Source organism: Sciurus carolinensis, chromosome 8 (genome assembly GCF_902686445.1).
Source record: "Sciurus carolinensis chromosome 8, mSciCar1.2, whole genome shotgun sequence".
Lineage (NCBI taxonomy): Eukaryota > Metazoa > Chordata > Mammalia > Rodentia > Sciuridae > Sciurus > Sciurus carolinensis.
In genome coordinates, this window is record NC_062220.1 from 97,539,519 (window position 1) to 97,566,952 (window position 27,434).

A 27,434-nucleotide genomic window follows, 5' to 3' on the forward strand; every position below is an offset into this window, starting at 1 on the left:
AGTTTTTTTCATAGTGAGGGTTTGACTGAGTATGTTATCAGAATAACAATTTAAAACACCTTTTTAGTTGTTTATAATCAGGGATCCACATAATTTATTAAATTGGTCAAAGCATCTGTTCACAGACTAAGAAACAGGCAAAGTGAAAACTGGTGAACTCTGGACCTGAACTTCCTTACACTCTGAATGTTCTGATATCCCACCTATTGTTGCCACTTCTTAACTTTCATTTTAATGTTTAAAACAAAGTTTCTCTTATGCCATTAAATTGTGCCAAGAAACTTGCCATTCATAAATCATGCATGCTCAGGATACGCTAATGCACAAACTTTGCCTGTTTCGATTTTGAGAGTGCCCGGGAAGCCAGGAACTCAAGATTAAGTAAATAAAGCAGGAATATACAAGGTGAAAGCAGAAGCAACAAAGTGTAGGGAGAGGCTTTTTAATGTAGGTGGATGATGAAATCTTAATGAAGAAATGGGCATTATCAAAATGCAGTCTTCCATTTGGAACATTTGTGCTTGTGGGAATATTGAATATTATAAATAAACATAAGCTCACAGAGCTCCTAGGCCATGAATTAATCCTGCTTGGTTAAGATGGACACCAAAATCAGAGCAAAAAAAAAAAAAAAAAAGGATCTTTATTATGATTTGATAGTCTTAGGATTCTAGTGTCTGTCATTTGAGGGTTCAAAATTAATGACTGGTTTAATGTGAACCTCTTTCTTCAAAAAATTTTTTTGGGAATTTTTTTTATGTCAAATTTAAGTATGAGCTTATGGTTTCAAATTTGGTTCTTCCCTGCACCTTTGCTTTCAGAAAGTGAATCCCAAGTTTTGTGACCTAATTAAGTAGGGGCAACAAAAGCACTAGCTTGTTTTATCCCTTGGTGCTTTGGACACGATTTCCCCGTCAGCATCATTTTCAGAAGTGTATCAGAGTTGACAGCCATGCTCTTGCCCGCTACACAAGCAAACATTTTCCCCTTTGTCTTCGCCTTTGAAATTTCAGCGATGTTAGAGTGAGGGAATGATGAGATCATTAAAATAAAACACCTCCCAGGAACAAGTCAACAGATTATGGGAAAGGTTCCTAATTTGTGTTAACACTGAGCCCCTCCCCCAACACCTTCTTCTTGAATGTTCTTATGAATAAAAGCCAAATCCTAAATCACTGTCAGGACACAGAGAAGTTCTACCTATACCTTTCCTTGGGCTTTTCTGTCCCTTTCACATCTTTCCACACGGTTTCTTCACCACCTACACCTCACTAGTCTAAGAAGAAAATCTTCCTGGTTTGCCTGAGACTGGGAGGTTTCCCAGGGCACAGACATTTCAGCATTAAAATCTGAAATGCAAACCAGGAAGAGCTGGCTGCCCAGTGAGAAGTCCAAAGGCAATAAGGATGGTAGCCAGGATGTCTTATTTCTCCCAGTGTGCCCAAGATCAATGCCCACCACCTAAAGGGCAATGCCAGTAATCACCTTGTGATCAGTCTACCAGCAGAAAACTCAGCATTGACCTCATTTCCCTTAGACAACATACTGTAGCCCTTGAAAATCCTGAGGTAGTGTTCATGGCCTGTGCCACTTCTCAGGTTACACTGCAGAAGGGAGTGGCACTTGGGACAGTGAATGGATGTCTGGGAGAAGGGTCCTGGTCCTCTTTGAAACTGAACCAGTCCTAGATTTCTCAAGTCATATTCTCTCTCAAGGAGGGAAATTGTATTAATCCTTACACACATTCATGTAACAAACAGCCTTTTCATAGCCTATGCTCACAGAAACCTCAGCTTTCAGACTCTTTTAAAATGTCTGGAAATTCTGCCCATTTATAATTGACATCCCACCTTCCCCAGTGATTTTATAAAACAAATTTGATTGCGAGAGTGAAGGGGAGGGATTTAAGTGTAACACATCTAGTCTGAATTAGTACTGTTCCTGTATACCACACATTGCCCTGGGTACTTCCCCTTTTCTCATTGTGAAGTGTTAAGTTTTTATTCATGAGACAACTTGGCCAACAGGAATTGTCTGACTATTTTCCAACCTTTCTATTCAGCCCTCCAGCCTTCCCATTCTTCTAGCTCAAAAGCTGTAATTTGCTAAGAAGAAAAAAGAAAAAAGTTGCTGCCATCAGTTCCTTAATGGCTTGGAATTCAGGGATAAGTTTTCAACTATTTTCCTTTTTACTAACGTGACTGAGAATTTATTCATTTGCATCCCCTATCAAGTAACACAGAATAGCTCTCAGAGCCTCAGAGACCATGCTTCACATGCGTTTTAACAAGCACTCATGCCGTGATGCCAGTGTGAGCAGCTATTCTCAGCCTGGGTAGTGGGGTTCATATCACAGTTGCCTCCTCAAAATGTGCTCCCAGAGTATTGTCCTCAGCATCTCACAGGAGCTTACTGAAAATACTGAATCTCCATACACACCCACTGAACAGAATCTGCATTTTTTAAAGATTCCCCAGGTGATTCCTAGGCATATTAATTTTTTTTTTAAATGAGTGTTTAGGGAACTTTTTTCAAAATTCATTTGACAGCAACCACTGTCTTAGTCGGTTTGGGCTGCTATAACAAAAATACCATATATTTGATGGTTGATAAACAATAGGTTGTATTTTTCACAGTTCTGGAGGCTGAGAATTTCAAGATCCAGGTGTCCACAAGTTCAGATCTCATGGGACTCACTTCCTGGTTCATAAATGCTATCTTCTCTTAGCCCTCCCAGGGAAGAAGGGACAAGGGAATTCTCTGAGTCCATTTTATAAGAAACTGATCACATGGCCTAATCACTTCTCTAAAGACCCTGCTTCCTAATATCGCCACCCTGGGGGATCAAGTTTGACCAAATAAATTTTGAGGAGACACAAACATTTAGTCCAATATTGCCAACAGACTCCTCTACCAGATTCTGAGAATCCCATATAATAGCAAGTAGCACCCTAATTAATTCTCTTGCTCTCACTCATTACCCCAGGCCTCCAGTGATGACTAAATTAATGACTTATTGGGAACATTTTTGTTTCTCTTAGGACATCCAAGTCCTCAAGACCTAGAGGAGTTCTCATTTATAATGGGAACGTTATTGAAGCCCTTGTGCTAAGATTTTACCCAGCAAAAGTTTTGCATTGCTGATAGATTACAATGCCCAGCAGGAAACACATATACATGGTTTAGGGCTTGTTGTCCTTTTCTCCTCAGATCTTTCTTCTATGCAAGAAACAGATTCACTCCTCTCTAGTCAATGATGGTATCTTATTGCAAGGAGATACATGAGAGTGAGGATAGAAATGGTTCAGAATCCTAGGAACAACTGTATAATCCAGTCTCATCCTAACCCAGAATGAGCATGAGCTTTAGAAGCTCCAACAACCCAGAAAGCTGCAGGCAATATTAGCCTGCTGTCTGCAGCAGGCAGGTGTCCATCCCCACATTTATTGACCTGTCTCCCATCTTCTTCTGCTTCCTCTAGGACACTTCTCTGCTGCACGGGTTGACTTTTGGCTAATTCATAACTTAGGTTCATTCATGATATGCTTTGTCTCCTCTGAGTATATTCATCTTTCCAACTCATGCACCTATCAGGAACTTTCCTTTGCCATCCCAATCTCCATAGTGATAATGTTTATCCTTGTCTTCATGTTTATCTAAAATTCACAGTATTCAAGAAAGAAATTTCCTGTTGGGTTGGGCCTTTTTATTTTTGATTACCTCACAGTTCACTGGCCATACTGGAAACTGACTATTGAGGTGTCTATTCCTGTCCAATTAACTACAACTTGGGTGGAAAAGTGGAGGCCAGGACGATGTGGTATGGAACCTAGGAAACCTAGGAGCACACCAGGCCTCCCTCACTTGAAGGGCAGTGGGCATGGCAAACTATATTGCGAACTGCACAGAACAGTAGGACCGTGGGCATGGACTGAGAATGAAACACACTCTGAGCTCAGAAATGGAAAAGGTGGAGTTTAGTTACCCACCACTTCAAAGAGAAGTGTTTGGACACTCTAGTTGAGATCTAAACCCAGCATGCTCTACTCAGAGAATTCAGGTAAGACCTAGAAATGACCTACTCCTCAACACTCTGGATCTCTACACAATCTAGGTGAGGTTTTGTGTCCTTTCCTATTTTCCCTTCCAATTATCTCCTATCATTCAACCTGGGTGCCTCCATTCCTGGGTCCTTTGTGCCATGCTCTTGCGGCTTCCATTTCAGCAAGCCCACACCTGTGAAATGTGGCTAATAATGACCAGACCTCAAAAAAACAAATTACTAAGTTTGTTCTGTCATGCAATTCCTAAACTCCTTTACAAGTCATTGTCTTCCATTGTACTAGTGAGTTTGGAGCACAGACATGGTACTAAAAATGTGAGGCAGAGTTGTCCTAGGAAAGAAATGGAGATTATTAGTTGATGTGGCAAAACAAAATCCCCTTTATGGAACTCATTCCAATGTGTTGGATCTTTTGCTTTTCTTAAACTTAGGCAGAAAATATGAATTAAATGTAGGCAGCCTCAGCAAGACTGACAATGGCCACAGAGGAGTTAATGGGACAGCAGAGGTAGGTCTCCCTCTAGGACAGACAATTCAGGTTAGTGACTTATTCTCATAGCACAAGCCAGGATGACCTGCTAATCACTGTAGGCAACATAAATGGTGAATATAAATGTGCTATGTGGGAGATTTATATCAAAGTGTGAACATTCCAGTTAAGTCAACCATAACATTTAAATTAATGACCAAAAATACATTAGAGAGTACTGCTTAACCTGAACATGGAAAAGCAATTAGGTTCAAGGCAAGTTTAAAAAAAATCAAGACAAAGGATGTTTTTCCTGCCCTTAACTCTGACAGAAATCTTCCCTGGTTTTCTCTACTCCTTGAAATAGTCTGTTTTGTGTTGCTGTAACAGAATACTTAAAACACTGGGAACTTTATAAGGAAAAGAGGTTTGAGAGCTCAAAGGTTTGGTGATTCAAAGTTCAAGATTGACTTCATAGGTTTGTTCTCTGGAAAGGGCCTTCTGTCTACATCAGAACAACAGGGAACCAATTGTGTGTACAAAGGGCCAAGCCAAGGGGTGACCTCAATGAATAACAACTCATTCTCATGGTAACTAACTCACTCTGAAAGAACAGTATTAATCCCTTCTGAGAGTAGTACCTCATAACCTGATTACCTTCAACTAAGCTCACTTCTTGAAAGTTCCACTACCTCAATACCATCACACTTGGGACAAAATATCCTATCCTTTGGGGGACAAGTCATATCCAAACTATAGCACTCCCACTCTGTTTATGGTAAGATATATGAGAATAGATTGGGGGAGTAGTAATTTCTTGTGCCGGTTGCATCTTCTTTTTCTTTTCAGAAGTGTGGTTTTCACTAGGGTATACTTTATATACAAGAAAATGCATGGATCTTAAGCACTCAGTTCAATGAGTTCTGATAATTTTATACACCCACGCAACCTCCATCCGCCACAATCAATACATAAAACATTTCATTATCCCCAAATGTTCCCTTGTGTTGCTTCAGAGTCAATCCCCTGCCTGCACCCAGGCAACCCCTGCTCTGCTTTCTGTCAGTATAGATCAGTTTTGTCTGTTTGAGAGCATCCTATGAATGGATTCATATGGTACGTATTTTTTTTTCTATCTGGTTCTTCTTATTCAGCATAATGTCTTTAAATTCATCCCTGTTGTATCAATAGTTCATTTATTTTAATTTTCAAGTACAGCAGTTCTTCATTATGAAAACATGCCATGGTTTGTTTATTCACAGACATTCCAACATCCAAGTTAGCCGAAGTCATGAAGTTCCCCTCCATGCAGAGGTTCCCTGATGGGGCATCTCTAGGGAGGCACCCTTGGTCACTGCTTTCCTTGTCCTTTGGCTATATCCCAGGGTCTCTGTTTATAATCTATGTTGGCTACATCTGATGATGATGTAGAAACATCCTTGGGCAATTTCTCAGTCCATTTAGGGCTTATGAAAACTTAGGAACCAAAGGGTTTCTTTACATTTCTAACAATTAAAGATTTGTAGCTTCTTTGGAAAGATGATTCAGAAAAGAGACTGCTTCTGATCTTTTTGCCTGAAGTCAGTTCCATGTGCCAAGATTTTTTCAACACATACACTTTGAGTCTAATTTATCTTTTTCACCCCCATGCCCTTCTTTCTACTCAGGCTTCTACGTGAGGGTACTCTGGCCTCCTTGGCATTCTTTGAAAACACTCAAGGGAGTTTGAATAGGCTGTCCTCTCTGCCTGAAGGGCTTGGTCCATAGAGATCATCATCAAGACTACCTGCTTCCTCTTCCCCCATGCCCAGAATTCTGTCCTGCTAACCTGATTTCTTTATTTCCTTGTCCCCTAGTACTTATTACCATCTATGAAATTTCAAAAATGTTTGAATCATTTTCTTCCTTCTTTCATAAGCATTTTGGTCATGTTCATTGTAGCAATCAGGCAGTGACACTGTGATGCTTGGCCTTGTTGTTATAGAGGAGAATCGGTGTGTATAATGTACTTGTAATATGTATTGATAGTGTCTGACTCTGTGCCTAGAATGGAGCCCTGTGATTGGCACATTGGTTCACTAATATGACCTGAGAACAGAGGACAGTGCCTGGCTCACCTGTAATAGGTGGCCAAATATGGGGGAATGGATTGATGGAGGGAGGATGGATGAATGGATGAATTTTAAATAATTAGTAGGAGGGATTCAACTGAAGAGAGCTTTCAACCTAGATAAGAAGGCATGAGGAGAATGGAGTTTATCAGGTCCTATGAAGTTTAGTTGTTGTTCAAGTGAAAGTTAAAATTCCTAGGTGGCAAGAAATTAGAGTGGAGAGGAAGGAAGGGGACAGAATTGGAGGACCTCGTATGCCCCTCCTATATAAGAGAGTGGACATCACAAGGTCTAATGTTAGAGGTTAACATATAATGCCATTGTTCTATGATATTGTCATGGATATATGTTTGCATTGACTTATTTATGCCTCAGGGATTCCAAGGATTCAAAGTAGCTTATAAGAAGTATGAAAGCTCAAATTCTTTAACCAGGAAAAAAAAAAAAAAAACTAAACTATGGATTACAGCTAAGAGACATGTCAAAACATGGATTTAATTATTAGATCATAAACAAACAAATAAACCTATACCATTTGGCAACAGATTTACTTATTTTTGTTTTTTATCAATGCGAAGTTTTTAAAATTTTTTTCAACACTTGTTGAACTTTCATAGTGTATGTAATAAGCTTTGATCTAAATGGGGGATATAGAAGTAAAATCAAGAGAGTCCCTGAAAGCACATATATGATAGTTAGGGAATAAAGCAGGTGAAAGGGTGGCAGGGATGGAGACATGATGTACTTTCTACAGGGTCATTTGTCATGGTCTCTACATTACACAGACCTAAAAGTTGCAAGTGACTAAGCTGTACAATATCTGGAGGAAGAGTGTCTCCAGAAGTAGTTCTAAGTACCAAGAATGGTTAATTACACAGATTCTGGATACAGAAACCCTGAAAAACCCAATGGACAGGATGTCTCTATTGTTCAACTCTCCATAGTTTATGCTATAGCAATAAGCACAAGATCCAAGTGTCATCCAAAATCCAAGGTGTATTAATTTCATATTACACATTGGCTGCAGGTGGGCAGGAACTCTGCTACACATCTTTCAAATTCTAGGATCCAGGATGAAAAAGCCACTCTTCTCTGGGATTCCCCTTGGCCCCTTTTTTGTTGCAAATAAAATAGAGGTGGCAGAACCACAGTGGCTCTTAAAACTTTGGCCCAGAAGTAGTGGACACAACTTCCACTCACATTCTGTTGGCCAGGTAAGTGACCTGGCCAAGCCAGCTACCAGTGGAGTGGGAGATGAAGACAAATATAATCCCCCAAAAAAGGAAAATGTGGCATAACTGAACACTAGATTACAAGGTGCTATGTTGTTCCACAGCCATTGCATTGAAGATTCACAGCAAAGCATTTGACTTAGAGATCTAAGGTGACCTTAGGTAACCTTTAAGATTCCTTCCAAAGCCGAGATTCCATAATTTCATTAGGAGAACCTATTAGGTTGCATTGACTATCTGGGTGGCTCTTGGAACAGACACATTAACAATTTCTTAAATTACTAGAATTCAAAAGATGAATGTAAAAGTGGATAACAAGTATATGGAACAACCAGAGACTATTTCAGGTAGCAAATGAGGACTTCAAAAAGTAAGATTCCAGGCTGGGGAAATAGCTCATTTGGTAGAGTTCTTGCCTCGTAAGCACAAGGCTCTGGGTTCAATTCCTGTTGAGGGTGGGGAGGTAAGATTCCCTTCTTTTGAAGTAACATTCAGGAAAATGCAAACTTGTAGGGACAGAAAACATATGGGGACAGATTGGGGCAAGTAACCAAAAGGAACACAAAGGGAATTTGGGGAATTGCTGCCTGTCTTGATCATGATGATGGTTACGCAACCATGTGTGTTTTTCAAATTTGTATAAAATTGGGGATTTTACTCTATGTAAAATACAGCACTGCAATTTTTCAAAGAAAGGTGAAGAGTAAGTGGATGCCACAGTACTTAATAAAATTTCAACTTATTTGAAAACAACTTTTTATAAAACTGCTAATGGAGTTAAAACCAGGGGAATCTTTGTGGAAATAAAAGGTTCAAATACTTCCATGAAAGATTTCAAATGCATGTAATTTGATCCCCATTGTTTAAAAGAAGCTCAAACACACATACACACACACACACACACACACACACACACACACATGAAAAAAATAAATACAGTCCTCTCTCAGTATCTAGGGTAATTTGTTCCAGGAACCTGGGGTTACCAAACTCTACCAATGCTCAAGTCCCTCATGTAAAATAAGTATTAGATAGTATTAGCTATCCATTATATATTAGATATATTTGTATTAAATGTAAAATAAGTATTAGAAATAAAATAAGTATTCGATTATTTATTTACATATAATTTATGCATATCTTCCCACATGCTTTAAGCCATCTCTAGATGACTTATGTCACCTTGTATATGTAAATGCTATATAAATAGTTGTTATAGTGCACTGCTTAGGAAATAATGACAAAAAATTCTGTATATGTTTATCCTTACAATTTTTTTCATAATTGGTTGAATCTGAAGATGTAGAACCTGCAGATATTAAAGGTCAGCTGTATGCAACAGTGTTACTGGTAGTGAGAAATTATTCATTTCCTCTTTTTATTATCTGAATATTCCAAAGTGTTTACATTGGTAATTTTATTTTAAAATCAGAATACTTTCTAGTCATTAAAGTGAAAGATCAGCTCCAAAACATCATTACCAGCATTCCTGGTTAGGGCTGTGGGACCGCTTACTATGTTTAAAAAAGATCTCAACTCAAAGTGCAATAATTCTCAAATTAAAAACAGTACAACCTCAAAACAATTATGCATTTACTATGCATGAACAATATTTAGTATTAATAAAATTGTCTTTAAATGTGCTTGAGCATATTGTTTGAAGGAGAAATGACTGAGGAGTGGAGACGGGCAGTGAACATTCTGGTACCAAGGAGGTGACCGTGTGAGTTGTTTCTCCTTATGATTTACTCTTGTGCTGTCCCAGTGATGACCACACTCAGAAAGTTGCCTCCACAGTGGCATCATGAACGTGAAAGCAGAGATCCAATACTACACACAGAAAAGGACAATGCAGGACCCGCTGCAGAAATGAGAAGAAAGGACTCTGACTTTTAGTGTGCGGTGATACGCAGCTTGCTATCGCCAAGTACAACATTAAAAATACCTAGTGCATAAATTCTTATTTGCAATGTGATTCAGAAGAGCCACACATGACACACCATACAATAATACCAAATCCACCATAAAGAAGTTATGAAAAGTAGTTGCAATGTGTCTTACTTTGGCAGTTTTCAAACCTCTGTATCTCCAAGGCTTCAGACTTTTTATTTAAACTACCTGGAGAGGCCATTCTGCAGTACATTATCCTTGAAGCAGGCGTCACTAAGGCACTGGGGCATGGATTAAACTAGAAGTACATGAATGAGGAGTATGACTAGTATACTGCGTATTTAAGAGATACTGTCAATGGAATAAAGCATTGTCAAAGGATAATGGTTTCCAGCTGCCACATAAATGTCAAAGCAAAGCCAAAGCATTTATTTTCAAAGCAAAAGGCAGGAAAGTAATGCGATCCCCAGTTTGCACGTAATAAGACTGTAAATCCATCAGGACTTTTGATGGCATCTAGCAATGTGTCTACACTGGGATGTGCAAACTGAATTCAATTCCAAATCAGCCAACAGAGTTAGCAAAATAGAGTAGTTCTTTTCCAAGATGGCTGCCACTAGAATGGTACCAATGATTGCCTGATAAAGGAAAGACTGAAATTCTTCTCAGTCTCACTCCATTACCAAGGATGAAGGACACTGGATTTACTTCCTTACCTTTCCTCTGGAACCAAACTAAAGAAGATTTCTGTATTTAAAGTGTGGGAGGTTAGGAGGAGTATATTGAAATGGGGGAGATATTGAAGATGGTCCCCACTTTCCCTCTGCCCACTGTTCAGAGAACAGAGAGTTTCATTTTCTCTAAGAAAACCATGTCTTCTCCTGTGTGTATAATTCTTTCAGGGTGGATTCCCAATGAGAAGTCATAGCTATTATTTTCAGCTCCCTCTAGGGGAACATCTTAACCTCATTTTCTTCGTGGGTTGTGCCCAAAGATTGACTGATATATTTTCCTTTTGCTAAGGATCTGCTCTTTGCCAGGCACTATAATAGGCACTCCAATCTGGTTAGGAGGCTATTGCAATAATCCCAGAAAAAGGGGTCGTGGTGGCTGTGATGAGCAGCAGAGGACTGATTTAGGAGATGGTAGTGAGATGGGTTTGATAAGACTGATGGGTTCAATAAGATTAAAGAGAGGGGAAATTGTTTGTTCCTTTGACATGATTAGTTCAAGTTTCCTATTTAAATGAAGATACCAGTAGCGGTTGGAAATGCATGAATCTGGAATTCAGAGTGGGATTCCTGTTGGAGATCCCGATGTACAAGCCATCAAACATAAATGACTGATGTCACGGAGGAAAGAGATTTCTAGGTGAGAAGAGGTTAGGGAAGGAACACCATAATCCCAGCCTTAGAGAAGGAAGGTGCAGGCATAATGTAGGCCAAGAAAGAACTTCCAACATGTCTGATCGTTCTGCATCAACTTATGCTAGGGCTCCTGTAATTGTGTCTGCACTTGGAGCTTTTCCAATGGACGTACTGTACACATTCACACTGGAGTCTTTGATTGTTACTTACCCCTTAGATAGCCAGAATGCAACAAGGAGGAAATAAAAAAAATTATATGGCAGTTTGCGTTTTAATCTTCTAAGGACAAGCCAAGTTTCTGTGAATAAAGAAGCTATTTTAAGAACTTGTACATAAAAGCTTCAACAATGTTTTGCTCTTTTACTGAAAAGTAATTCAATTGATTTAAGCCTATTATTAAAAAAAGAAAAACACATAGTTGTAGCCTTGAAACCTCAAAACCAAAATATTCGAGTCCCTTTTTCCTTCCTTTCTTCTTTTTTAAGAACATTTAGGTTGTGCCTACTACAGTCATGTAAGACAGGAGAAGTAGCACTGTTCTGTTTGGCACCACTGCTACAGAGAAAGGTATCTGTGCTTTGTAGAAACTCAATAAATAGTACTAAATAGTACAGTTTTAATTTTTTGAAATTTAATTTTTTGAAATCATTTTACCTTGGAAAACTATGTCTTACTACAATCAAAATTCATCTTTGAAAAACCTTTGATTCCATGTTAACCTTTTCCTTTGGTTTAGTATCACCTTTTTCTAAATCATATTTATCAATGTGCTCACAAAGGTTACAGCCAAAATTAGAAAGAAAAAATATATATAGTACGTTTGCCATTTGTCACTGGATTGGGATTGGCACAGATGTATAGGTCCATTAACACATTTTTATGCATCTCAGTTCCCCTGTGTGTCATTATGTTAGAAATTCTTAGCAGAACACATATATATATTTAACATTTGACAAAAGATAATTTGAGTTTGCAGTGTTTGGAAAATAACTCACATGGGAGAGAGTTGCATTAAATAAATAATAGAGATAAAATTTATACTTCCATATATTTCAAAGCTAATGCTGCTAACTTACAATGGAATGGTAACATGAAGACACAGTGCTATAATTTGATTGATTTGTTTTGACAGCAACCAAATAATTGAGAGTGAAAGGTGTCAGCACAGATGAAATATTGTATAAGCCACATTCAGAAGGCAACCCCAGCAGCAACAGCAGTTGGAGTTTTATTTCCTTTGATTTTGTACCTTCCTCACTTCCAGTTTATTATGAAACTATGAAAGGTACACAACTTTCTCAACAAGGGACACTTTCATGGAGAGGAAAGACAGAAGTTTGTCAAATAGTGGAACAATGGTAACCAACAAAACATTCTAAGATGGCAATAGCACACCAACCTAAATGACATTAGTCTTCCCTATTCTTTTGAGAGTTGCTGCTCCAGTGCATTTTGTTTCATTTTGAAGTGATTCTGAGTCAGAGCAAATATTAGATCCCATTTTCCAACCCCTTGAAAAGAGGTGGTACCATCTCTAGGCCTAGATAAGGCCTACTGAAAACCCAAGTGCCTGGTAAGAATAAGATTTGAGGTGCTCAGTTAATATAGAAGCTAAATGGTCAGGAGAAGATCAATTAGGACAAAGCCTTTGCCCTTAGGCAAACATTAAGCATCCTGTTTAATGGAGTGGGCTGTGAATCACACTGACCAGGTTTAATTCCAGCCTAGCTGATTTGGCTCTGTGAGCCCAGCAAGGCACTCTGAGGTCTGACTGACTTTTCTCAGCTATTTTTTAGGGTTGTTTTAAGGATACATGTGTTAACTGTTTAGAACATGCTTGCCATAGTGCTGGATGCTTGGTAAAAGCACAATGAATGACAGTTATACTTTTATCATTTACAGCTGCAAAATCCAATGTGGTAGCCATGAGCCACATGTGCCTATTGGGCACTTGAAATGTGACTTGTTGAAACAGATATGGTGCAAGTGTGAAGTTCACACAAACACAAATTATCTCATCAATATTGTTGTATTGATAACATTTTGAAGTTATATTTGGGATTTCTTGGGTTAAATACAATATATTATTGAAATTAATTTCACCCATTTCCTTTTCACTTTTTAAAGTATGGACACAATTTTAAATCACTGTGTGATTCACATTATGTTTCTTTTTGGATCGCACTGACTTGGAAGAGCTACCTAAATATTGTATATGTATAGCACTGCTTAATGTATGTCTGTATGAAATAGAACCATCTCAAATTACACAGATGTTAATGTTTTGCTTCATTTGCTTACAATCTTTTATCTTAAAAAATGAAGCCATAAATCATGCTAAAAACTTCCTCTGCTTCTGCTCACAGTCTTTCTTTCTTTCTTTTTTTTTTTTTTTTTTTTTTCTCATTAAACTTTTGTTTTAATGGGTCTCAAAATTCTGTGACAGATTTTTGGTCAAGTTGTTTCCATTAAAAAGTACTGATTTTAAAAACTAATAACTTAAAACTGCCACACACACACACACACACACACACACACACACACACAAATGGTCCACAAAACATTCTCCTTTCCTTCTGAAGGTTTTATGATGCATTGTTATCATTAACCAGTTTTTTACTATTAAACTTAAATGGCCAATTGAGACAAACAGTTCTGAGACCGTTCTTCCACCACTGATCAAGACTGGGGTGGTAGGTGATGGGGTAATATTCTTTTAGTCTTCTGAACTTTCCGGGCAGACTTGATGACCTTGCCAGCTCCAGCAGCCTTCTTGTCCACTGCTTTGATGACACCCACAGCAACTGTCTGCCTCATATCACAAACAGCAAAATGACCCAGAGGAGGAGAGTCAGAGAAGCTCTCAACACACATGGGCTTTCCTGGAACCATGTCAACGATGGCAGCATCACCAGACTTCAAGAATTTAGGACCATCTTCCAGCTTCTTACCAGAACGGCGATCAATCTTTTCTTTCAGCTCAGCACACTTGCAAGCAATGTGAGCTGTGTGACAATCGAGTACAGGGGCATAGCCAGCATTGATTTGGCCTGGATGGTTCAGGATCATCACCTGAGCAGTGAAACCAGCTGCTTCCATTGGTGGGTCGTTTTTGCTGTCACCAGCAACATTGCCACAATGAACATCTTTGACAGACACATTCTTGACATTGAAGCTCATATTTCTCCAGGAAGAGCTTCACTCAGAGCTTCATGGTGCATTTCAACAGACTTTACTTCAGTTGTGACATTGACTGGAGCAAAGGTGACCACCATGCCAAGCCTTGAGAACCCAGTCTCCACTTCACCCACAGGGACAATACCAATACCATCAATTTTGTAGACATCCTGGAGGGGCAGATGCAAAGGCTTGTCAGTTGGACGAGTTGGTGGCAGGATGCAATCAAAAGCTTCGAGCAGTGTGGTTCCACTGGCACTGCCATCTTTACGGGTGACTTTCCATCCCTCGAACCAAGGCATATTAGCACTTGGCTCCAACATGTTGTCACCATTCCAACCAGAAATTGGCACAAATGCTACTGTGTCAGGGTTGTTGCCAATTTTCTTAATGTAGGTACTGACTTCCTTAACGCTTTCCTCCTGTCTCTTCTGACTGTAGGGTGGCTCAGTGGAATCCATTTTGTTAACACCAACAATTACTTGTTTCACACCCAGTGTGTAATCCAGAAGGGCATACTCACGGGTCTGCCCATTCTTGGAGATACCAGCTTCAAATTCACCAACACCAGCAGCGACAATCAGGACGGCACAGTTAGCCTGAGATGTGCCTGTAACCATGTTTTTAATAGTCTCTGCGTCCTGGGGCATCAATGATAGTCACATAATACTTGCTGGTCTCAAATTTCCACAGGGAGACGTCAATGGTGATACCACGCTCACGCTCAGCTTTCAGTTTATCCAAGACCCAGGCATACTTGAATGAGCCCTTTCCCGTCTCAGGAGCTTCCTTCTCAAATTTTTCAATGGTTCTTTTGTTGATCCCACCACATTTGTAGATCAGATAACCAGCAGTGGTAGACTTGCCCGAATCTACGTGTCCAAAGACAACCATGTTGATATGAGTCCTTTCCTTTCCCATTTTGGCTTTGATTTAGCGGTGGTTTTCATGACACCTGTGTTCTGGTGGCAAACCCATTGCGAAAAAGCAGTCTTTCTATAACATTCCTTGTCTTATAGAACTAACTGTTAGCCATCCTGTGCACATGTTTATAATTTTACTAAATGTACATGAAATATGTAGAATTTTTTGAATGTGCTAAAATTTTATGTAATGATAGCACACTGGAGATCTTGTGTTTTGCTTTTTTCTTTCATTGATTTTCTTTTGAGGATTTACCCATGTTGGTACATGTAGGTAATGACATATTTAATTTATTTCAATTATCTGGTGGGGTTTTTCTTCTTCTTTTTTTTCACTTGACCATGTGTTTTTTCTTCAGTCCTTTTCTTTTTATGTCCATTCTAATAGATTTATTAAGTTTTCTTTTGTTCTCATTTTCTGGGTCACAAGTAGATGAGAAATGCTTATTTTTCTATTTTTTTATTTTTAGTTGCTACTGCCTTCTAGAATCTAATCAGTAATTTCACCTTTTCTCCCAAATAATAATCACAATTTATTCATCTTCCCTTCCCGTGTTCTATATTATTATTCCCCAGCATCAGTTATTCTGAATACTACTGTGTTTACAAACTCACTTAACCCTAATTCCACTGACAAATTCTTTACTTATCATTGTGTCATGAAACATGTTCCTTCTTTTAAGAGTTTTCTGATTCTTTAATGAAGGTCTCTGACAAACTGAGTTCCATTTGTTTGAAAATGTTTCTTTTGCCCTTAATTTTTAATTGCTTAACTGAATTTAAGTTTCTACATTAATAGTTGTTTTTAGAAAGTAAAAGAAATGCACTTTGACCTCTATTTTTGCTATTAATAAACATGATGTAAACTTAATTATCATTCCTTTAGAGATAAAATGCCTTTTAAAATTTTGGTCAATTACGAGTGTGGTGGCACATGCCTGTAATCCCAGCAGCTCAGAAGTCTGAGTCAGAGTAGGATCATGAGTTCAAGGCTAGCCTCAGCAACTTATCGAGCCCTAAGCAACTTAGCATGAACCTGTTTCAAAACAAAATATAAAAAATGGGCAGGGGATGTGGTTCAGTGATTAAAGCACTCATGGGCTCAATCTCTAGCAAAAAAAAAAAAAAAATTTCAATCAATTAACCTTTTTTTCTCTTTGCCTTTGAGATTCTCTAATATGAAAGAACTTGGTATGGATATATTTTTATTTATCCTGCTTGGTACTTTGATCCTTAACATTTTTCCAAAAAGTTATTACATGTACACTGAATCCTTCTTGCCATCTGTTATGTCTCTTAACTTCCTTCACATATGTTCTTTTTTTAAAGTTCAAGCTACATTTTTTTGATTTCCTTAGACCTACCATCCAGTTTGTCAATTCTCTCTGCAGTTTTATTTACCATTTAACCTTAAATTTTTCATTTTTTCATTTGTAATTTTTAGAAGTTTTGCTTGATTCTTTTATTTTTCCTTATATCTCTTTAATTGTTTTAAATGTGCTGATTTTACAGTCTTCTTCAGACTACCTTTTAGCTTAAATACCTGAGGAGCTAACTAATCATTGTTTTCTCTCTCTTCCTCACAGTGAATAGTTTCATGGTTGATAATTTTTTATTTTGAACTCACTTTAAGCAGAGATTGTTTTTCTATGAAATTTTTTAAATTCCAGGTTGCATAGTATTGCTAAAAAGAAGCTAATTTGCTTCTTCCAAATGTCCAGCAGATTTCACTGAATTAGCTCTCTGTTTAGAGATAAGCAGTACCAGTATATAGTATGAAATTAGATGCTGCACTGTGCAATATAGCCCTAGGTGTCAATTTCTCACAGCCCGTTTTTTCCCTAATCAGAGCTTTCAACTGAGATATATATCTTTATTACCTCCCAGGGCTAGGGACTAGTGTTTTCACTGTTGGGACAGCTTTTTCAGCATTAGTATTTTCACCAGGAGCTCAATTCTAACACCTGTCCTTGCTTAGGTCCCAGGCCTCGGATCTCTGAGTTGGTGTCTGAACATCAGTACCAAGGAAGTCAGATCTGTACTGGTATTTCTTGTTAGGGTTCCAGGATGTCAGTCAATGGGCTTACTATTCTGGATTTCTGATACCTGGGGATTGCCCTTTCTTCCTGTGTATTAATTTGTTCATGTATTTTATCCATAATTTCTACCTATTGGAAATAGGAAAGATTTCTTTGTCAGGTCAGACAGAGTGATTTTGGAGGTGACAAGTCTCAGGATAGCCCATCTGCAGGCTAAGGAACCAGGAAAGCTGATTGCATGGCTCAGTCTGAGTTAAGTAGCTTCAGAACCAGGGAGGCCAGTAGAGCAACTTTCAGTCCAAGGGCAAAGGTCTGAGAATCTAGGGAATAGAGCCAGAGGCACTGGTGTAACCATGGAACCTGGAGTGCTGATGGATATCCAAATGCAGGAGGAAGAAATGTGTCCCAGCCCCAGAAGATAGAAAGAATTCACCTTTCCTCTGCCTTTTCGTTCTATCTAGGTCCTCAACCAATTGGACGTTGCCTACCCACACTGGATGAGGGCCGATTTTCTTTAGTCAATGAATTAATTCAAAGGTCAACCTCTTCTAGAAGGTTCCAGATATAACCAGGAAAAAAACTATGCTTCATCAGCTCTCAGAGTATCCCTAAATCCATTCAAACTGACACCTAAAATTAACCATCACAGTCTAATAATTTTTGGTTTTTTTTTTGTTTTTTTGTTTTGTTTTCTTTTGTCTTGCTTTCTGTTTGATGATAATACCAATCCTAATGGGTGTAAATGGTATTTCAGTGTGTTTGAAGGGCATTTTTTTTTTGTTTTTGTTGCTAAATATTCCCCTTTTTTTTTCTTTTATTTGTTCTTTTTAGATATACATGACAGTAGAGTGTATTTTGACATAGTATACATACATGGAGTATAACTTATTCTAATTAAAATCCCATTCTTGTGGTTGCACATGATGTGGAGTTTCACTGGTCATGTATTCATATATGAACATAAGAAAATTATATCCGATTCATGCTACTGTCTTTGCTGTGCTCATTCTCCCTCCCTTCCCTTCATTTACCTTTGTCTAATCCAATGAACTTTTATTCCCCCCACCTCCATTGTGTGTTAGCATCTGCATATCAAAGAGAAACTTTGGTCTTTGGTTTGGGGGATTGGCTTATTTCACTTAGCATGGTACTCTTTACTTCTATCTATTTACCGGCAAAGGTCATAATTTCATTTTTCTTTATGTCTGAGTAGTATTCCATTGTGCATATCTACTACACTTTCTTTATCCATTCATCTATTGAAGGACACCTAGGTTAGTTCCATAGCTTAGCTATTGTGAATTGAGCTGCTATAAACACTGATGTGTCTGTATCACTGTAGTATGCTGATTTTAAGTCCTTAGGGTAGATACTCGGGAGTGAGGTAACTGGGTCAAATGGTGGTTTGAAGGAGCATTTTTGAGGGAACAATGACCTATTAACTTCTTATATTGCTTTATCAAATTTAAGTGTGATTCTAAATTTTAAAATAATATGAGAATGAAGTTGCCTTGTATTATCTTCATGGCCTTCAAATGGCAAATAGTATCATAATATTTATATAATTGCAATTGGATTTACATGTACATACAAATGTGTTACATGTATAGGTGAACACTAGCAATTTTGGTCATGAAAAAAACTCATACAGTACAAATTCTCTTTTCCTACTGACTTCCAATACAATTAAAGATTCCTCTGGGTGCAGGGGAGGGAAAACTATAGTTAAAAGGAAACTTTTCTTGAGGAAGATTTTCAAGTAGTGTCTTGCTCAGTGGAATGGTAACTGTTGGAATTCACTGGGGTATCTGAACAATAGTTCTCCTTTGCAGCATTTTTTCCCCCACTTTGAAATTGTTCCTAACTTTAGGAGCTAGCCCAATGCCTTCCTGAACCCTAAGAATTTCTTCCATGCCAGGGTATTGCTTTATTTATTGTTTTCAATGCCAGGAATGTTTCTACAATGTCCATACTTCAATCTACAAGGGACTATTTTCCAGTATATTTGAACTAAATAGTTCAAATAGTTCACTTTTCTGATAATTTCTAGTTCTTGTTTTACTCTAACCAAAATTTTTGTTGTGAAACCCTTCGACTTATATTAACAAAAGCACATTAATTTTCTACTTTAGTATTTCCATCCGATCTTATGTATTTATTCAAAATTTCTGGTGCATTTTGTTTTATAATTTTCAAGTGCAATGGATGTATTTTTAAGGCAAATATGATAAGCAGTTAGTAGAACTACACTTTGTCAGCAAGTTTTTGCATTTTCTGCCCCAGACTCTGGAAGAGAACAGGGTGCAGGATAAAGTAGCCAGGTCACCTCAAAAGAAAAGAGCTAGTGTACAAAGACCCTTCAAAATCATAAAGTCTTTGGTGCTCATAAAATGATATTGCATACTTCTTCAGATTAATGAGTGGATCATAAAACAGCATTAATTTTTGGCCAACTTCCAGTTAGAAAGTTGTGTTTTTTTCCTTAGTACTGCTTTTCCAACAGACAAAGCCTTGCTCTGAGAATACCTTGCAGTTCAAAACACTAATGCTATTACATTTCTTCACTTAAAAAAAAGAAAAAAGAGGAAAGTAGCTATTGAAATCCCTAATGGAGCCATCATTTCTGCCCAAGCTCATACAAAGTTGTGCTGTTATGTACTTAGCTAAACTCCCCCAATTGCTGCAGGAATGAGGATGAAGTAGCTTGGGTAGAATGCTGAAAGTGCCCGGTGCCCATACTCCAGCCAATTCATGCATCTTAGAGGTATAGATGGCTGCCTTACTCCAACCAGCAAACTTGAAAATATAATTTATTGGTCCAAAGAGTGATAATAAATAACAAAATACAAAAAAAAAAAAACTACTACAAGAAAAAAGAAATAACCCACATCAGTTGGATCAGCTCTATAATCCCTGCAATGACTGACAGCACATTTCCTCCCACAGTGGGAACAGAAAAAGGACATGCCCACCCACCACCATGGCTTCTCAGATATTCTGAGGGCACTCAATAAAAGTGGCCATCTCTCTCTGTGCCTGACTTTGTAAGTGCAGTTTTCTCTGTGCAATCTGGAACAGCTTCTATGTCAGAGCTTGCCTCCTGAATGTTCCTGAAGAGCGTATCATGTAACTGTGTGATTTCCTGATTAACAATCATCTGCTGACTGTACTCGAAGAATGAGAACTCCATGGTACCTTGCTTGCCTAGTTTGTGCAAGGTTCTGGGCTCAGCCCAGCACTAAACACACCAAGAGAAAAAAAATACAAATGAGAATTCGAACTCCAAACTCTTCTCACCTGGAATATTTCAATATTGTATTCACATAGGTATACCATTGATAAATTTAAAAAATTTTTTAATTTGTTCTAATTTGTTGTACATGACAGTAGAATGCACTTATACATTTTGATAGGTCATACATTGATACATTTTTAAAATAAAACAAAGCTTCAAACCACTTGGAATTTTACATCCTCTGAAGAAGGATCAGGAGTATTGTCAGACATAAAATGTATTCAATTCAGAATACCATTAAACTAATAAACTTTTAATTAAACTGCTAAAACTTGAGAAGAGGACTATTTTATAAGGATTTACTTATTCTGTATCTACCCAACTCTCCCCCAACTTAATATTGTTTGAATCAGGATATTTTATGGCCTCATAACAAAAGTACAAGATGTCTTTCTCTCTGAATGTTTCTGAGAATGGAGGATGAACTCCTTCCTTTACTGTGGAGAAACCTGGACTCCAAGAGTGTTCTTACCAAGGCAAAATTTCCATATCTACAATACTCACATATTATTGGATATAAAAGAGACTTTGTCTAAAATTTGATGTATAATTTTATTCTTAAAAACTGGACTATATAACTTCATGCCTGAGCATGTAATTAGCATGCATTGATGCACACGTGTGTCTTTAGCAAAGCGGTTATACTTTATGTGGGGTAAAACATTGCCACGTTGGTTAATTCTGTCATGATGAACATTTTACCACATGTGATTTCATGCCTTAAAAATATATCTGTATTTTGGGTGAGAACTAGGATGCCTCAGGTCTCACACCAGATTTTAATGTAATATTAATTCCTTTAAAAGAAGGTTTTTTATAAAAAAAAAACAACATTTTTCTAATGTACATTAAGGATGTTGGAGAGTTCACTGAAGCATATGCTCTGAGCTTTCAGGAGCAATCTGTAGTCAGGCATTTTAAATGAAAATTGATTTGTGATTTACATGGTCAGTGGAAAGAAAATTAACTTATGGAAGGTTGTAATGAAATATTAGACAAGTAAAAAAGTAGATGGTGATCTAGTGGAACTAAAAGTCCCATCTGGAAGAATTCTGTGACATTTTTACATTTATCTGTGTTCTGCATGAGTTGTAATGTTAGTGGTAATTTTATGGGACTGAACTGAAATGAAAAGGGTGTTATCACAGATTGCCTACAATATAGGATTGTGTTCAGTGGAGAGGCCTGTATCCTTTTCTCCATTTTCCTATAATATGACTCATTGCACTTTTTTCAGCTACTGTTGTTGAATGCATTCAGCCTTTTACTTGAGGTTATTAAAGAAGAACATCAAACGCTCACAAATACAATCTACCCGCACATTTAAAAGCAACGCTGCAGCTTCTCCTTAGTTCTGCATTGTTTAGGTAATGTCCAAGAAAGAGCCTTCAAAATGTATATGAAAGAAGCCAAGTGCATTGAGTGTAAAGTTTTTATTTTAAACCACTTTTTTTTGGTCTCAAAAGTATGATTATTATCTCATCAAAACCTTGAACATGTTAGCAAAATAGTAAATTTTTATCTTCCCAGAAATGGGTCATCCAAAAATCCATTTTTCTCCTTTTTTAATTCTAGTTTTGTGAAAGCAATCACAATTGTTTCTATGACCAGAGAAGTTTGTGCTAAGAAAGAAAGTCTAAGATTCTTTATTTTCCATTTGATTAAAAAAAAGTAAAAGAAATGTCTTATTTCAGTAATGATGAGTTGATGTGAATTTTGAAAGAGGAAAAGAACAGTGTACTTAATTCCATATGCTGTTCTTCTTTCTTTTACATTTACTATACTTGACAGATGGCCATGACTTTTTGAAGCCTGTAATTTCTAAATTACTGTACCTTAAATATTTGATACAGTTTAAATACTTTGACCCTGTGCTAATGCATAAGCCATGAAATTATTTGCCTTAGAATTTTAAAATCCATTTTCTGTCTCTTTTCTCTCCTTTCATCTCTTTCCTCCATGAACCACAGCTGAATATAGGTAAAATTTCTTTAAAAATTCTAAAGTTAAAGGTCTTTGGCTAAATTGATACTTGTACTATATTTAAATAAATCCATTCAAGGTGAGAAATCCTTACCCTTAGGATTAGTAGTCTGAATAGTCCTTTTTTATTTTCAATTATTTTCATCAAGTGTTTTTCATTTGTGAAGTTTTCTCATTTTTCTCAGTATTTTCTCTAACAGGAAAATTGCTGGTTATCTTATTAGGTTAAAATAATGTGTCCTATTTAGTTCAACCAGAATGGTAACTTTCTATCTCTGGAACTGTGTGGTGCTTCTCAGCTAAGGCTGCCCATTAACATCACCTGGGAACTTTGGAAAAAATATCAGTTCCTAGGCCGTATCACAGAGTTCTGACTTAATGGGTCCAGGGTGCTTTCTGACATGGGTACCTTTTAAAAACTTCCTGTTGGAGGCTAATGTGTAGCCAGAATGAAGTCTATGGCTCTCAGAACAGGCTGTAGGGAACCTCAGTGAAACTACCCTATTTTAGGTGAAGGAAGAGATAATTCAGGAGATAGGGCTGAATTCACCCCTTCCTTACCTTTCTCCTATCCTGCATGCCATTTTTATGTTCTGAGATTAATATTTGGATTTGTGTTTTTGACCTAACTATACATACAATCAGGTTATAAGATAATTCTGCATTTTATGTTTAATTATGTTTTGAAATTGCATACTCAAAATATACAATGTATCCATTGTTTTTTTTTTTTTTTTTTTTGGTGACAAACTGAGATTTCTCTTCCAATTTAATTTTTTTAAAAAAAATTAAGAATTGCTTCCGAAATCTGGCTAGAAGTATCTGATTTTATAGGTAGGAGATGGTCAGTTGCTTCTAACTTTATGCTTGGTTTTTAGTTGTTTTGTACAAATGGAGAGCAAATAGCCATCTCACCAAAATGTCCTCTAACGTCAGAATCTAAGACCGTCGCTGTGGGTGCTGACGTAGCATTTAAGCAACCGTTTGACATCCATCCCTTCTGTCATTTCTGCCATGCATTCAGTTCATGACATTTCTAGGGAAAAGGTCATGGATCTGTCACCAGCAGTGTTTGTGGCACTCAGAAAATAAAATGGGGTGGTTAATGATAGCTGGGGCAGCCCGTGTAATCACAGGATGCTGCCGAGGTCAATACTCCGTATTGGCTTTCCGTCCTGTCCATCTGAAACAATATACTGGAGTAAATATAATCAGTAAGTGGTCACAAATGAATCTTTTAGAGACATCAGTATTACAGAAACAAGAGATTCAAAAAAGAGATGCTAAGTGGGATCTTTTGGGTTGTAATAGTAGCCCTGGGAATAATTACTTTAATTAATAGCTGTGAAGCCTTGAACCCTTGCTCCCGGGGCTCATGGATGAGTTTACAATTGCTGTTCTGGGAATGTATTTTGGGCTCTGCAGAAAGTGTTGAGGGGTAAACAGGCCCTGGGGACCAGACTCAGTGCTGAGAACCTCCTGATCCCATCTTTTTCTCACCACAAGTGCATCCCTGGTGGTCAGGTGGCCATTTTCATAGACCACAAAGCAGTGAGTGGTGTTTGTGGGAGAGGATGTGGAGACCCATTTCAGCATCAAGTTCCTGTTTAGAAAAGAGGCCCTTTAATATATGCTGCTTCTGGTGGATTGATAGCTCTAGTTAGAAGACAGCAACCCTCCTGACATTTGTCTGTGAATATATAAGAACTCAAGAAAGAAAATAACAGGACAGCTGTTGTTTGTGTTTTCTGAACCTGCTTCAGTAGACTGTCTTGAAGAGCCACTGATAAAACTTGCTCCAAGGGTCAGTCTCAAGTAAAATTGTGAACAAGTTTGTTTCAAAGTCCTTGCTTTTCCTTTGCCCTCTCCTGTGAAGATCCCACTCTCTCCCTTCTTCATCTGCCATCAATTTTTCAGATCACTGTGCTTCCTCTTCCTAGTCCAAACCTCATCTCAGGAAAGGTCCCAATGGGCTTGCTCATTCTGAGGAATCCTTTCTCAATGATCCTTACAAAAACATAGGAAAGCAAAGACTCACATCAGGTATCAACTAGACCTGGGAAATATTTTGGAAGGGAGAAAATCCTTCTCTACCTTATTCTCATCCTTTGGCCTGATCGACTTCACTAATAAGACATTAATTACCAAGGCCCCCATGTCATCATTGATTCATTGATTTTCTCACTGTGTAAGTTGATGCACGAAGAATAAATGTGGATCAAAGTTTTCTTAGTAATGATCTGAATATTATCTACACCAAAGAAGCTATTTATGTGGGAAATGTATGTGTTAGAGAAACAAGCAAGCATTTTATAATAGCAATAAGTGTCTCTGTACTTACCTTGAAATCTTTGCCCTGAACAAGGCATGTGATTCTGGGTATCATAAAGGAAGGATTGATACTAACTGAAATGTGTTGAGTCTTTTAATACTGATGGACTGACTCAAATCTACTTCATGTTTATTGAGCACACACTAAAGGTTGAGCACTCACAAAACACTTCTGTGGTTCTCACAAGAAGCCTGTTGCAAATGGGCATTTTCCTCCTCACTCTTCACAGTAGTCAACCAAGGTACAAGTGTGATGAAGAAATTTTCCCCAAATAATACAACTGGGAAACCTTGGAGTACACATTTGAATTTGAGTGTTGGCACCCTGACCCATCTACTGCTTCAGAAACTTGGGATTTGTGCTCACCTGCTATTGGTTGGGAAGATTTTAAATGGCTCTCATAGCTCTTTCAAAGCTCAAGGGCAGCATGCTTTGATTACATAATTATGGTACACTGAGATAGTAATTGGTGTGTAGTAAAATTTGATGGACTAACTGATTAACTGGAATAATCTCATACCTCTGACTATGTCATTTCTTGTTCAGCAACAGAAGATTTTGCAGATAAATCTAGAAAGGAGTAAATCATAAGGAATTCAACAGAAGTATCAGAACTGATTCCTAAAATAAATAAGCAAAAGAATGCCAGTCTGTACTGGCCAATATACTGGACGTGCATTTTTTATGTAGCTGATGAATTCAAAATAGGTCTCTGTGTTAATGGAGTGAAAAGAGCCTAGAAAAAAATTAGTATAATAGTTTTCAACTGGGGATATTCACTTCCTCAGGGAACAGCTGGCAATGTCTAGAAACATATTTTGTTGTCACAACTGAGGTTGGTGGCACTACTGGCACCTATAAGGTAGAGACCAGGGATGCTGTTGAACATCCCTGTATGGGACACCCCACAACAAAAAGTTACCCAGCCCAGGATTGAGGATGAAGCTCAGTGGTAGCCTAGCATCCTGGGTTCAAATCCCAGGAGGGAAAGAAAGGAAGAAAGAGAGAGAAAGTGAGAGAAAAAAAGAAAAGAAGAAAAGAGAGGAAGGAAGGAAGGAAGGAAGGAATGAAGGAAGGAAGGAAAGAAGGAAGGAAGGAAGGAAGGAAGGAAGGAAGGAAGGAAGGAAGGAAGGAAGGAAGGAAGGAAGGAAGGGAGGGAAGAAAAAAAGGAAAGGAATTAAAATTATGTAGTCCAAAATGTCAATTGTGCTGATGTTGAGAAAACTTAGTTAATATTAAAGGAAAAAAATTGACACAAGGTAAAGAAGCCTGGTGGAATTTATAATTTCAAAATTAAATTGTATTCTGGTTAGAAATTGTGAAACTAGAGTCTTAGTGATGTTAGCTTAATTGAAAAATTACTTCAGTATTTTTAGGTGGTTTAGTGAGATTGGCCTCATAATGTATTTCAAACCAAGATGAAGTTAAATTCCAGGAAAACAGCAATGATAATAACATTTTTCAACTACCTACTAAATTCCAGGCATTTACTAAATGTTTTATAGACATCATATTTAATCATCACAACTCTATGAAATATGTATAATTATGCCCCTCCCAATGTGATGAAATTTTGACTATAAGAGATTGAATAGTGAGATGAATGTGTATAGCTCTTTCCAGCATATGGTAGGTCTTCAAATACTTATGGAATGCATCTGAGTATTGCTGTGTTATTGAAATTATGAGATCTAATGTGTTATTGAAATTATGAGATCTAATAACAATGAATACACTGAAATTGTTAGTAGGTTTCCTTTAACTTCTTACTGCCAATGAATGATTTCTTTGAACTCAACACATGAAGCAAATATTGCAGTAGCAATAGCTTAATCTTACCATGACATGATAAGATCTGAAGTAGTTATGGCCCATGCCATTTGCCTGAAATAATGCACGTGCTAAAGGCAAAGAATCTTCTGGTGTGGTATCAATTTCCATGGCATTAATCTAAGAATTTGCCCATGAAATGAAGTTTTGTGCTCTCTCAAGGGCATCTACAAAATTTCTTGACTCTATGTATAATATTTCCCTTCTTTCTGCAAGTATTTATTGGCTTTTAAGCTTATTATACAAATATTTTAGCTTATTATAGATAACATTGTATCTTGTATATTTAAGATGTTTTCCGAAAGTTATGTGCAATTTATTAGTTAACTCATTTATTCATCAGATGTCTCATTAACCTACTTAGCTTATGCTATGCTTAGAGATATCAGTTACACAGAACCCACATTCACAGCCTTACAATATGCTAACCTGAGTAACACAGAGGTCAAATTTTAATGGGAAAAGTAGGTCTGAAAACAGGCAACTTGTAAAATAATTTGAAAAAAAAACATGAATTAAAATAGGAACTAAGGAAGTGGTGTCTTACAAAATAATATTTCCATTAAGTGGTATCAAATCTCAACTTAGCATTTGGTTCTTATTATTAACTGCCTTCTTAATTAAATTGCTAATGTATCAGTAATTTCATAAAATTTTTTTTAGAAATAATTATTGCAATTGTCCTGCTATATTCTCATTTTCTGCAACTGAGAGGAAGGGTCC

At 37.5% G+C, this 27,434-nt stretch overlaps 1 protein-coding gene and 1 pseudogene across 1 annotated transcript in view; one reads left to right on the top strand and one right to left on the bottom strand.

Annotated features, from left to right (window-relative positions):
* The window catches only part of Pou6f2 (POU class 6 homeobox 2), a 463,599-nt gene that overhangs the window by 222,457 nt on the left and 213,708 nt on the right, over window positions 1-27,434 (top strand). The window lies entirely within an intron of this gene.
* LOC124990477 (elongation factor 1-alpha 1-like) lies at window positions 13,812-15,230 on the bottom strand (annotated as a pseudogene).